Consider the following 13,454-nt stretch of genomic DNA (forward strand, 5'->3'; position numbering starts at 1 on the left):
CATTATATTTTGTGCTATGCATGAGTATAACCTGTTATAATGTTATTGTTATTATTATTATTATTTGAGATGGAGTCTCACTCTGTTGCCCAGGCTGGAGTGCAGTGGTGCGATCTCTGCTGACTGCAACCTCGGCCTCCCCGGTTCAAGCAATTCTCCTACCTCCGCACCCCCAGTAGCTAGGATTACAGGCGCGCACCACCACGCCCGGCTATATTTTGTGTTTTTAGTGGAGACAGGGTTTCACCTTGTTGGCCAGGCTGGTCTCGAACTCCGGACCTCAGATGATCTACCCACCTCTGTCTCCCAAAGTGCTGGGATTACAGGCGTAAGCCACCGCGCCTGGCCATATAATGTTATTATTGAAGGCACAAATGATCAGGGAAGACTTCATGAAGGAGGTGAGACAATATAGATCTTAAAAGGATGAGCGGTTTGGAGAGGACAGGCACAGAACCAGCAAACGGGTGGAGACGGCGCTGGAGTTTTTTGGGTTTTTTTTTTTTTTTGCCGCAGGCGCCTTGGCCGCCGCCACGCGGGAGCGCCCCCTTCCGAGAGCCAGCTCCGCCCGGCTCTTCTCGGGCTTCTGGCGAGCGCAGTGCCAGCGGTACGCAGGCGCCGGGAGCCTACGAGGGCTCGCAGGGGCTGGAGAGGAGCGCATGCGTGCAGCTCATTGGAGGCGGTAGCTTTTTCGGCGTCGAGACTGGAGGCTGAGTGCTAAACTGTGTGGGGCGCGAATGGGATCCGGCTGTTAGTCGGGTAGGCATAGGTAGGACCGCTGCCCTGTGGGGAGTAGGGGGTTGGAAGGCGGAGGCCCGTATCGTGGGGGTCCTGAGCCCTTCCTGCGAGATCCGGGCCGACTATTGTATCTGTGTCGCAGCGGCTCCGCACAAAATGGCGGCGGGCAGACGGCGGGGGCGGGAGGAGGTTGGGGGACCCCCGGGATGGGAAGGGAAGGGAAGGGAAGCTGTGCTGTGCTGCCCTGCTCCGTCGTTTGTTCACCTCGCTACCCGGGAGCGCCCGTCTGGGCACCCGTGTAGGACCCTGCATCGAGAAGAGCTGTCTGACGCCGTTGCACTGGGCCGAGGATCTTGAAGAGCCTTCGGCGAGGCCGAGGCGGCCCCTTCCCCAGCCGCGCAGGGCCTGCCGAGGCTGCGCCGGGCCTGACAGCCGAGGAAGCGGTGGTGAGGGAGCGCCGAGCAGGGAGGAAGCGTTCCCGTCGGGCCCGAAGAGGCGGTGGAGTTTGAGCCAAGCCCCCTCTGGCCAGCGACATTGTGCAAGAAGCGTGGAGAGAAGAGCGTGTTTGTGTTTGGGGCTGGGGAGGGGGAGTCGGGATGAAGGAGGGAATGTTAGGATCCAGCGGCTTTTGCGGGCCGGCGTTCTGTGCTGCGTAGTGCAGGTATGAAAGCAAAGAAAATGTCGCCTCTGTGTGGGAGACTGAGGACTCATAAATGGTTGTGATACCTAACAGCATTTCCAAATTTCTCAGAGGAGTTGTGAAAACAACGTCAGTGAATTGTTTGTGTGTGATTCTTTGCTTGGGCCCCGTTCTCTTAAAGGGAGGGGGAATGTATATATCACAGACTGGAGTCCTTGAGAACCTTTGAAATAGATCTTTTGTTGTTTGAGGTAATTGCTAATGAGGGATACTTCAGTATTACAAAATCATTAATTGAGCTAGACAGTGAAGGCTACCTGAAGCTAATTTTTCTTAATCTTAAAATTTGCCCTTAGACGAAGTTTGGGGCGAGGACCAGGAATTGTAGTCTAAAGGAGTCCGGATGAAAAACTTGTCACCAGGATCCAGCGACTTATGTTAATTAAACTACTTTTTCCAACGAACTTTGGAATTATGCATACAAAATTTTCTGCGTTTTTCCCTCATTTGTTTTAAAGAATTATTTTTTCAGGGATGTTGTGCTTGCTGGTTCAGATTTACAGTTAAAAATTGATAACCTGGAAAAAAGAATTGACCAAAAAAGGGTGAAGTTAAGGAAGTTTTCGCAGAAAAACATGTTGATGACATTACTTCGGATAACTTTAAATTTTGTTAATGATTAGACATTCGAGACTTAGTGGACTTACGTTGCTATCTTTTAAAAAAATTTATTTGACAGCATTTTATATTTTATTTTGTACTCCATATTCTGTAATATGTGTTTCTAAATAATTAGAGGGCATCCCAGCATGTTAATACACTGAAATATGCTGGGCTATTCCTTCCTTGGGAGTTTATTTGTCTTGGAACCAAGAAAGGGTAAATATAACAGCTGGAAGAAATCACAAAATCTTACTCGTTTTTATTAACAAGTTTTCATAATATGTTTATGGTCACATACTTATTGTATATTGGTTGTATTTGTTTTGTAATTTTTTGCATTTTGTTTCGGAGGGTGTGTACTGCAGTTACTCTATTTTAAAAAGGTTTAGGTACTCTAGTTTAAAAAAGTCGTCACTGTACTTGAAGACTATCTTACGGTTTTTCTTGGGTGCTCTTAAGTAGGTGATCTCTGGAAATTTTGTTCTTAGGTAGTGGAAGAAAATGAGACAGATTGTTTAGTGGAAGGAGAATAGGCTTTGCAGTCAGAAGATCTGGAATCAAATCTCTTCCTCAGTATGTGTGAGACTTTGGTAAATTATTTTAGTCTTTCTGAGCTTTTGTTTCCTTATCTAAAATGGTGACATTATTACTTCCTGCTTGGGATTTTTGTGAGTGACTGTTAAGTGAGGCAGTTTATAGAAAACTCCTATTCCTTGGCACATACTAGGTGCTTATTGTTAGCTGTTAGTTTTATTTCAAAATTTAAGTACTTAGGCAGCATCATTTGATAGAAAATTATTATCTGTGGGTATTCTCTTCTAATTAAACAGCTTAAAAGGATTTAGAGTAATAGAATTTTGGAGTTGAAAGACAATCTAATCTAACTTTTATTAAAATGTTTTGTGCTTCTATAAACTTTTTACATATCTGTCTTGTAGAACTTATCAATATATATTGTAACCATTTATATGATTGTTACGTTAGTCTTTGTGTCTTTCCCAGTGCCTGGTATGTATTAGATGCTAATATGTTGAGTGAGTGAACTCAGCTGATAGTCACTAGAGCCTGGACTCTAAATCATGCTCTTTCCATTGTGCCTTAATGTATACTGTTTAAGGTTTGGACTAAATTTGTCCAAATCCTTAATAAAATGCCTTATATACTTAGAAACAGTACTTCCAGTATTGGTACCCTGTAACACAGTTTGGGCTGTTTTGCAAGGAAACAGGCGCTGATGAATGTTGCAATGTAGTGGTTTTAGAGACTCTCCAAATTGAAAGTAATTATGTTTGTGGCTAAAACTAATAAGCCCTCATGTGTATCCAGTTTGTCTACTTTTCACTGCTTTAACTTTGTTTAGTCTTTTGAAATTTGTGATGGAAAATTAAAACGAAAGGAAAATAAGTATATAGAAGATGAGAATAGAATAATGGAAAGGAGGAAGAGTGAGGAAAAGGTGAGATGTAGAAATAAAACACACAACTATAATAATGGGGGTGAGGGCTGGGCGCGGTGGCTCATGCCTGTAATCCCAGCAGTTTGGGAGGCAAGGTGAGTGGATCACGAGGTCAGGAGATCTAGACCATCCTGGCTAACACGGTGAAATCCCATGTCTACTAAAAATAGAAAAAAAAGTTAGCTGGGCATGGTGGCGGGTGCCTGTAGTCCCAGCATCTGGGGAGGCTGAGGGCGTGAACCCAGGAGGCAGAGGTTGCAGTGAGCCGAGATTGCGCCACTGCACTCCAGCCTGGGCGACACAGCCAGACTCCGTCCAAAAACAAAACAAAACAAAAAAACTCCGGTGAGGGTCAATAATAGTAAGGGTTTTGGATTGAAAAGAAAGTCTAGGAAACAGAAGTAGGTTTAATGTACATATGTTTTCTTGCTTTGTTTTGTTTTTGAGACAGGATCTCACTCTATCTCGAAGGAGACCATGGCTCACTGCAGCCTCTATCTCCTGGGTGCAAGCAATGTTCCTGCCTCAGTCTCCTGAGTAGTTGGGACAACAGGCACATGTCACCACGCTTGGCTAATCTTTTTTAAAAAGAAATTTGTAGAGACAAGGTCTTGCTGTATTGCCCAGGCTGGTCTTGAACTCCTGGACTCAAACCATCCTCCCACCTTGGCTTCCTAAATTGCTGGGATTACAGGTGTGAGCCATTGCGCCTAGTCTGTTTCCTTAATGGTTACCCTGAGGAACATATATTTTGGATTTTTTTTTTTTTACTCTTTTGAACCAAAATATGTTTTTTGTTCATATCAAGTTTTAAAAAAATTGCCTATCTTATTTCCACAGCCTTTGTTTATTAAGCTTTTAGCTAATTTGCCTGTTGTCTCTGCTGAATATGAGTTGCCAACTTTTAAATATTTTTACCAAAAAAAAAAAAAACCATTTTACTATGGAAAATTTTAAACATATACAAAAGTAGAGAGAATGATACTAATTCATTCATGTGCCTATCCAGTTTTAGTTATCTAGCTAATGGTCAGTCTTGTTTCATCTCCTGCTTGCTTATTTTTAAACAAATCCTTCTATCAGTTCAGTATATAGTTCAGAATTTTCTCTAGAGTGTTTAGAAGAAAACATGCGTGTTGCACCTAAAACAATAACAGTAACTATGAGTAATTAATTTTGATACCAGATATTCAGACAGATACCAGATTTCCCCAGGTATATCTCACTACCTCCCACCCCCATACATATGTGGTAAAGGTTGTTGGAGTCAGGATCCAGCTAATGTTCATAATTGGTTACGATCGATAACTCTCAAGTCTATAAACTCCCCACCTACCTTTTCTTACAGTTTACTTGTTGAAGAAAAACTTTGCTTTTTATACATTATTAGATATCCTTTGCTTCATCAGCATCTGAATTCATGAATTTTGATGTGACTTTAAAAATTTACTTGATAAGGCTGGACATGGTGGCACATGCCTGTAATTCCAGCACTTCAGGAGGCTGAGGCAGGCGAATCACCTGAGGTCAGGAGTTTAAGACCAGTCTGACCAACATGGAGAAACCCTATCTCTACTAAAAATACAAAATTAGCTGTGGTGGTGGGGCATGCCTGTAATCCCAGCCACTTGGGGGGATCGCTTGAGCCCAGAAGACAGAGACCGCAGTGAGCCGAGATCACCCACTGGACTCCAGCCTGGGTGACAGAGCCAGACACTGACTCAAAAAAATAAAATAAAAAAAAGATTTTATAAGTGTGAAATTTACTGAAGTTAGTAACTGTGATGACTATGAAAGAAAATATTTTTAGGAAATACACGCTAAAGTATTTAGGGATAAAGGACCACAATATATGCAACTTAACGTCAAATTTCAGGAAAAAAACATATGGAGGAGACAGGGAACTCCCCCATCACCTGGCACTTAAATTCATTCAAATATAGTGAATGACCTCCAGTACTGGAGGCTAAGGTAGGAGAATCGCTTGAACATGGGAGACGGAGGTTGCGGTGAGCCGAGATTGCTCCTTTGTACTCCAGCCTGGGCAACAAGAGTGAAATTCCGTCACACACACACACACACACAAAAGTACTTGATAAACAAGTTGCTAGATCTCAGTATAGGAAATACTGAAAGAAAGGTGAACATAAGCAATTAACACCTGTTTCTAATATAATTTTCAAAAATTACTCAAGTCTTACTAAAAGGAAGAAACACTTATTTTCTTAAGTAAAGCATTTTGTTTACTGTTTAGCATTTTTTGCGCACCCCGTTGCATGTCAGGATTTACAATTTTAATTGATCTTCACAGCAGCATTCCGAATGGGTACTGTTGTTTCATTTTCACAGGATGAAACAGGCTTGGATTAACCAGCTTGCTCCGGTTAACATTGTTAGCAAGCAGCAGGACCAGAGTTATTTCACAGGATGAAACAGGCTTGGATTAACCAACTTGCTCAGGGTAACGTTGTTAGCAAGCAGCAGGACCAGAGTTAAAACACTGAATGTAGGGTCTAAGTTCTTAAACACTATGCTGTACTACCTCTCTAAAGCTGAATTAATAGTGTTAAATTTTACTTATGGGAGTTAACTAATTTTGCATGAAGTCATTCACTGGCACCCCTCCTAGCAGGGTGGATATCTTCAGGTCAGTGGACATTTCCCCAAAGATTAGATTATTATGGATTGCATAATAGGCTGACCAACAGTCAATAGTTAGGAAGTGAACATGATGTAGAAAAGAAGGATCAAATCCAAAAATGTGTTTAAGGCTGATGCTCTTTATTATACTGCAAGTTTTCTGCCTCTTGCCATATTGCTTATAGTTTTTTTTTGACTTTGTATACAATAAGATAATATAGTCCAATGTTGGACATGAAATATTGGGTCATTCACTATATTTGAATGAATTTAAGTGCCAGGTGATGGGGGAGTTCCCTGTCTCCTCCATATGTTTTTTTCCTGAAATTTGACGTTAAGTTACATATATTGTGGTCCTTTATCCCTAAATACTTTAGCGTGTATTTCCTAAAAATACTTTCTTTCATAGTCATCACAGTTACTAACTTCAGTAAATTTCACACTTATAAAATCTTTTTTTTATTTTATTTTTTTGAGTCAGTGTCTGGCTCTGTCACCCAGGCTGGAGTCCAGTGGGTGATCTCGGCTCACTGCGGTCTCTGTCTTCTGGGCTCAAGCGATCCCCCCAAGTGGCTGGGAGTACTGGCTCAGGCGCGCACCATCATGCCTGACTACTTTTTATGTTTTTTGTAGAGATGGGGTTTCGCCATGTTGCCCAGACTGGTCTCGAACTCCTGAGCTTAAGCATTCCACCTGTCTCGGCCTCCCAAAGTAGTAAGATTACATGCGTGAGCCACTGCATAGCCTATAAAATTAACCAATCTACTGTTTGTATTCTGGTTTTTGTCAATTGACCCAATAATGTTTTTTATAGCAGTTTTTTTCCCCTTCCAGGACAGGACCAAACTAAGATCAGATGTTGCATTTAGTTGTTATGTCTTTTTAATCTTTAATCTGGAACATTTCCACAGTGTGCCTTTATCTTTTGTGAAGTTGACATTTTTGAAGAATACAATCTGCTTTGCTTTTCTCTTTAATAGAACATCTCTCATTTTGGATTTATCTGATGTTTCCTCTTGATTAGATGTAGATTATATGTCCCTGGGCAGAAAAATCACGTAACTAATGCTATGTCCCCAGGATATCAGATCTGGAGATTCACCATTTCCATTTGCCCTTCATGCATGATACTATGTGTGAGCATATGTTTTGGTTAAAGTGCTTGTTTCCCCCCACTCCCCCTGGAATTAATCTGGAGAGACATTTTAAGACCATGTAAATGTCCTGCTCATCAGAATTTACCTCTGTAATACCCACTCATGATTCTTACCTGAACCATTCTTTACTATGATGGTTGCAAAATGATTTTCTACTTCAGTTGTTATTCTACATTTACTAGTAGGTACTCAGCACTCTGTAAGAGCTTCCCTTCTTTCCATTGATTAATTTATTGCTATGTATTTATGGACTCCTGTTTTTTCCAGTGTTTGATAATTTATTGCGGTTCAGTTCTTTCTTGCTTTCTCCCATTTCCTATTTGTATTTCTTGTCTTCCACAATGAAAGCCCTAAGTTCCTAGCACCGTCAAAACATTTACTTACTTGCTCAAATCTATGATGTGTCTAAAGTAGTTTCAGAATTGCTTCATCCATACCACTACAAAAAATAAAATTACTAAAAAGAGTGAAAATTTCTTCTTCTTCTCTTTCCCTTAGCTCCATCAAAACTGAGGTACATAAATTGTTTCCTTTATTTATTTATTTTCCTGGGGGGGCTGTAACACTCAGGGGGTGTGGCCTCCTGTGAGGTACATAAATTGAATAGCGGTTTTAAGTTTTTGCATTAGTTTTCTTTTTCCCCTTCAATGTATTATGGTATGCATTTGAAATATTGGATTAGTTTGCTTTCAGTGTTAGACATTTTTCTCCATCCCATCCTTACTGATTTTAAACATATATGTAAATTGTTAACATGTTTCCAAAGGTTAAAACTGTACAGTAAGATGCTCCGTGAAATAACATTACCATATCCCTTCAATCCTTTCTATCCATTACCCCTTGTAGATTACCAACTTCATCGTTTTCTGTATTATCTTTCCTTTGTTTCTGAATGCTAACCATAAACAGGTATATGTATGTTTTCTTATTTTCATTTTTTGTTTAACACAAAAGGTGGCATGCTATATGCTCATTTGTACTTGTAAAGACTTTAAGGCTTATGGTTTTTAATGCATTTAGTCAGTTTAGTTTTTTTTTTTTTTTTTTTCTTTTTGAGACGGAGTCTCACTTTCACCCAGGCTGGAGTGCAGTGGTGCGACCTCAGCTCACTGCAACCTCCTCCTCCCAGGTGCGAGTGGATTCTCCTGCCTCAGCCTCCTGAGTGGCTGGGATTACAGGCGCCTGCCACCACACCCAGCTGATTTTTATATTTTTAGTAGAGACAAGGTTTCTCCATGTTGGGCAGGCTGATCTTGAACTCCTGACCTGGTGATCCGCCCGCCTCAGCCTCCCAAAGTGCTGGGATTACAGGCATGAGCCACCGCGCCTGGCCAGTTTAGGTATATTTAATTGAAGATTTTAGAACCCACTTTAGGTAAATGGAAGCATTTTTTGGCCCATGTGACTCCATGAAGAAAAGCAAATAACCAAATGGCAGAGAGGGCAAGGATGCAGTTAGGCTTCAGAAACAATTGGGGACTGTATATTGAATACCTTCATTATTGTCTTTACTTCTTGGTCTTGCTTACCTCTGTTCCAGTGGTTGTTTTTTTTTTTGTTTTATGGTGCAGTTTCTCGGTAAAGCAGTAAATAGGGCTGTTAACAGCATTTGAATTTTAGAAACATCTACCACTTTTCTCATTTCTAGTTTAACAAAAAATCCTGGGGAAGATTTGTTTGTTCCAGCTTGGATAAGGTGGTTTCTCTTGGGCTAACCTGTTAGACCTTACTAGGAGTGTTTAGAGCAAGGCCACTAGTGCACATCTCCAGGGGAGCATCATTTACAATAAATACAATGTTGTGCTCTAGAGGCCCGTTTATGTATGCAGTGTACATGCTTTTAAGAAATAAAAAGGTATATCTTACAATAGCCCATTTATCAAAAAATCGTTTTCCTGAAATTGATAACAATATTAAATCATTGCTATATGGGATTAATGCCTGGTTCTCATGGAGATCTCTTCTTAACATTATGCATTAGCAGTTTTCCATTTCTTTTCGAATCTGAAATCATGGTGTTTATCAATCCTTGCAGTTAGTAGTGAAATTTGGTGTTGCCCTTCATGATGCCAAATAACGTTTCTAATTTTCTGCTTATTTTTGCTTTCTATTTCATTGGCTGTTTCTTTGAAGGCACCACATTTTGGCATTTTAACATGAAACATGGTACTCTCTGTCAACACTTGGGCACCCTCAGAATTGTTACTTGCATACCTTTTGTGAGACAAGAGAGGACAAAAACTAATAGTAAAGAAGTTGGCTGAGTGGCTTCATCTGCGTGGTAGGAGAGATTGGCAGATTGAGTACCAGGAAAGCACAGAATGACATGCTAGTTTTTATAGCTGAATAAACAATCAACCTCTTGTATTAACTAGCCATTGTAATAACTGCATTCTTAAGTACCAAAGTGAATTTATATACTCTGAGACAAATAGTGCTCTAACAAAGCAGTACCAAATGAGGTATATGTTTGTACGTCTAGAAAAATAATGTTAGTGGTAGTTTTCATTTTGTGGGAAGATTATAGAATACTTTTTATTCTTTCCTGCATGTTATAGGGTAGTTTTTCTTTTTTGGGGGCGGATTATGAACGTGTTGTGCTTTTTTATGATTAGAAATAAAGTTATAAAGTAAATTTATACTTAATGTATCTGGTATATGGAAAGAACACCAATGGGAGATGTTGTAATCTTGTTACTTCCTAGCTGTGTTTTACTTAATGTGTAAACTGGAATTCCTTTGCTCTTAAGGTCATTGTGAAGCTCAGACGAGATAATATTTAAAGTGCTTTGTAAACTATAAAGTAGTGTAAGTCCAAGTATAGGGTTTGATGTAAATCTTTTCCTTATAAGTCTAATGGAGCCATTATCTGATGGATTGATTTTTGATGATTGCTTTGGATAAAGTACCCATATCTGTAAAGAAAATTAAGGGCTCCCTTCCTTCTGAAAGACTGCATCAAAATAATAGGCAGTTCTTGATTGTCCATGGTATTGGAGATCTCAGAAATACCTCACAGGATCTAATAGCGCTATCTTTTCAATTCATCAAGCCGTTCTGTCATGGCTTCCTTAAGAACCCAGTTTCTACTATGTGTTTCTGAAAGAATTTTTATGGTTGACATTATATTGAATATTTCTTGTTTTACAGTGGCATGTTTTTGTTCTTAAAAGGACACAAATGAGAGTTATTAGTTATTTGTTAAAATAAAACAGTTCAAAGGTTGAGAATATTTTGTCACTATTATCCAGTTTTGGAAAATATTAAATTTAGAAAAATAAAACGTCAATTGAAAAGAGCAAATAGCATAGTTCTAATTTTGTACAATGTTTGATATACCACACCCGCCCATCATGCATGCATGAACGTACACTAAAGTAGATGAAACTATACCAGAGTATTGATTTACTCTGGGTGATGGTTTTATTGGTAAGGATTTTGTTTGCAGGTTGTTACTATTTCTGTAACAAGCACACATTACTTACATAACTAGGAATAAAACATGTATTTTAAAGGGTTAATACTATTTAATTGCAGTTTTTTCCCGAACAAGTTAATAGTTAAGAACCCTGATCTCAACTCTCGTTTTTCCAGGTTATTTATTTCATAAGAAGACTATCCATAAATCTTCCGACGAACAAACCTCTTTATGACCAGAGCTCCTGGGGTTAAAGGAGAAAGGTTTTATAATGACTGTCTTAATTTGTTTGGTGGTTTTCCAGGTATTAATGCCAAATTTGCCTTTGGTTTCTGTTTCTTATCACATTGTTTTCAGGTTACATCTTTATCTTAAAAAGGCAGAGGGTTTATTTTCTTTGTTGTGATATAACCTAATTCTTAGAGGTTTCTTACCAAGATCACTTTGCTTGTTTTGCTTAATTTTACTTTCTAAACTTTACAAATTAATTTTTTCCACCAAAAGGTAGAATGAAACAAAGACAGCAAAATATCAAACTGTTTGGTAATAGTTAAAAAGTCAAGTGGGAAGGAAGAGTGTAGGGTATAATTTACATGATTTTAGACTTAAATCTGAATTTATTATTTATACATTGCTTGTTAATCAGCTTTTTAGCTGATTTGGCTTTGTTAGACTTTGGTGTGATGATGTTAGATTGAGAAGAATGATGTCATCTTCACTAACTCATGTGCGTTGTTTTTTACTCTTCCCATTTTTTTCATTTGGTTAAAAATGTCATACCGGCCGGGCATGGTAGCTCACGTCTGAAATCCCAGCACTTTAGGAGGCCTAGGCGGGTGAATCACATGAGGTCAGGAGTTCAAGACCAGCCTGGCCAACGTGGTGAAACCCTGTCTCGACTAAAAATACAAAAAGCTGGGCGTGGTGTCGGACACCTGTAATCCCAGCAATTTGGGAGGCTGAGGCAGGAGAATCGCTTGAATCCAGGAGGTGGAGGTTGCAGTGAGCTTAGGTTGTGTCATTGCACTCCAGCCTGGGTAACAGTGAGGCTCCGTCTCAAAAAAAAAAAAAAAAAGTCATACCTAATATTTAGGACTTAAACTTTTTATTTTGGAAATCTTCAGAAATGTGAAAAAAGCACAGATAAATTCTTAGGGACTCATTACTCAGCTTCCACAGCCAGTATTTTTACGTGTCTTACTTCATCAAACTCCCTTCATTTACCACCACGACCGCCCCCTGCCCCACTACACATGTTCACTCTTTCCCTCACCCCTGCCCAGATTATTTTAAAGAAAATCTCAGACACGTTATTTTACTCATTAAGCACTTGAGCCTGTAACTTCTGTCCCTTGTGGCCAGTGCGTCTGTGAATCTGCATAGATAACTGTAAATTTAAAGTTTGTAATAGCCAAAGAAAAGGCATTAGGACGATGATGGTGGTGAGAGGAAAAAGAAAAGTACGTATGAGAAGTATTGACAGGAATACATTGAATTTTATGTTTAGAAATGGAGTTATTTTATTTTATTTTATTTTTTGTATCTTGGTAATTTGGTAAGAGAATTAGTATAGAGAGAGCAGAGGATTGAAAAAGCCACTAAAAACTGTAGCTGACATATGGCATAAGGGATGTTGGTTCCTAACAATTTTTTTCTGTCTTCATAGCTGACTTGTATCAGATAGTCCTGAGGGTGCAAAGATTCTAATGTTTTAGCTGAAGCTATTTTTTTTTTTGTCTTGAATGTTATGCCTTTGTCAGAAAAACGTAGTTAATAAGTTATAATTTACTTACTATCATTTCCAGTACAACTGTCTTACAAAAAACGTAGTTAATAAATTATAATTTACTTATTATCATTTCCAGTACAACTGTCTTACAGTATTTCATCCAAAGACTTTAGGATACTCCAAATTTTTGAAAATTTGATAAACACATGTTTAGTAAGACATTGTTATTTGAAATCTCATTTCTACTAGTTTCCTCAAAACTGTAGAAGATGCCATGCTACAAAACTCAATTCAAGCATTTCTGTCTTCCAGAAATCCTTTTCTGATACTTCAGCCTTGTTATAATGCTGACAAACCTTACTGCAATTTGTTTTTTTCTGTTAGATTGTTAGCAGTTTGGTTGTAGGAACGTAACTGTATTTTATTTGGCTTTAAAACTAGGAAGTAGCCTGGTTACTGTCATGTTTAGGCTCTCAGAAGATATTTAATACAGTGAGTGAATGATTCTGAACTTACTCCTTTCCACTAAAATCAAAAAGGGGAAAAAGAAGGGTCTGTTAGGATGTATCTCCTCACCCCATCCCACAGTGGCATGCAGGATTTAGATGGACACTTGTAAGAAGGAAATGTGTGACCCACTGTCATTCCCTATTAAATGTTCCTGCCTCCCAATAAGTAAAACAAACAACAAAAATCAGTGTTTAGCAAAGTTGAGATGTACGGAAGTGATGATCCAGTAGAAAGCATTAGGCATGTAGCAGTGTAGGAGAGCCAGTACCTGAAAATTAAATGGAATAGAAGAGAGATTAGATTGTCTCCTAACCATGTAAATTGAGGCCTTAAAAATGTAGATTCTGACACCCCTAAATAGAATTTCTTAACCCTTTGGGAGTCATAGACCTTTTTGACAAATGGATGACAGACTCTTATAGTTTGAATTTGAATTTACTGCTTTATGTTCCCCTCTCCCCACTGAAAAAATCTCAGATATTTTCCTGTTGTATCACACCATC

At 39.2% G+C, this 13,454-nt stretch overlaps 1 protein-coding gene across 6 annotated transcripts in view; it reads left to right on the plus strand.

Annotated features, from left to right (window-relative positions):
- The first annotated feature begins 647 nt into the window (after nt 1-647).
- Nucleotides 648-13,454, plus strand: part of ZNF638 (zinc finger protein 638) — a 99,841-nt gene continuing 87,034 nt past the window's right edge. For 3 of the 6 annotated variants that reach the window (XM_010361927.2, XM_010361932.2, XM_030920534.1), the window contains exon 1: nt 656-769. The gene's annotated coding sequence lies outside the window, so the exon portion shown is untranslated. Of the gene's footprint in view, nt 770-13,454 lie in introns of all 6 variants that reach the window. The other 3 variants (XM_010361928.2, XM_010361930.2, XM_010361929.2) reach the window with 3 other exon arrangements.

The sequence above is a fragment of the Rhinopithecus roxellana genome, chromosome 17 (genome assembly GCF_007565055.1).
Source record: "Rhinopithecus roxellana isolate Shanxi Qingling chromosome 17, ASM756505v1, whole genome shotgun sequence".
NCBI classification, from domain to species: Eukaryota; Metazoa; Chordata; class Mammalia; order Primates; family Cercopithecidae; genus Rhinopithecus; species Rhinopithecus roxellana.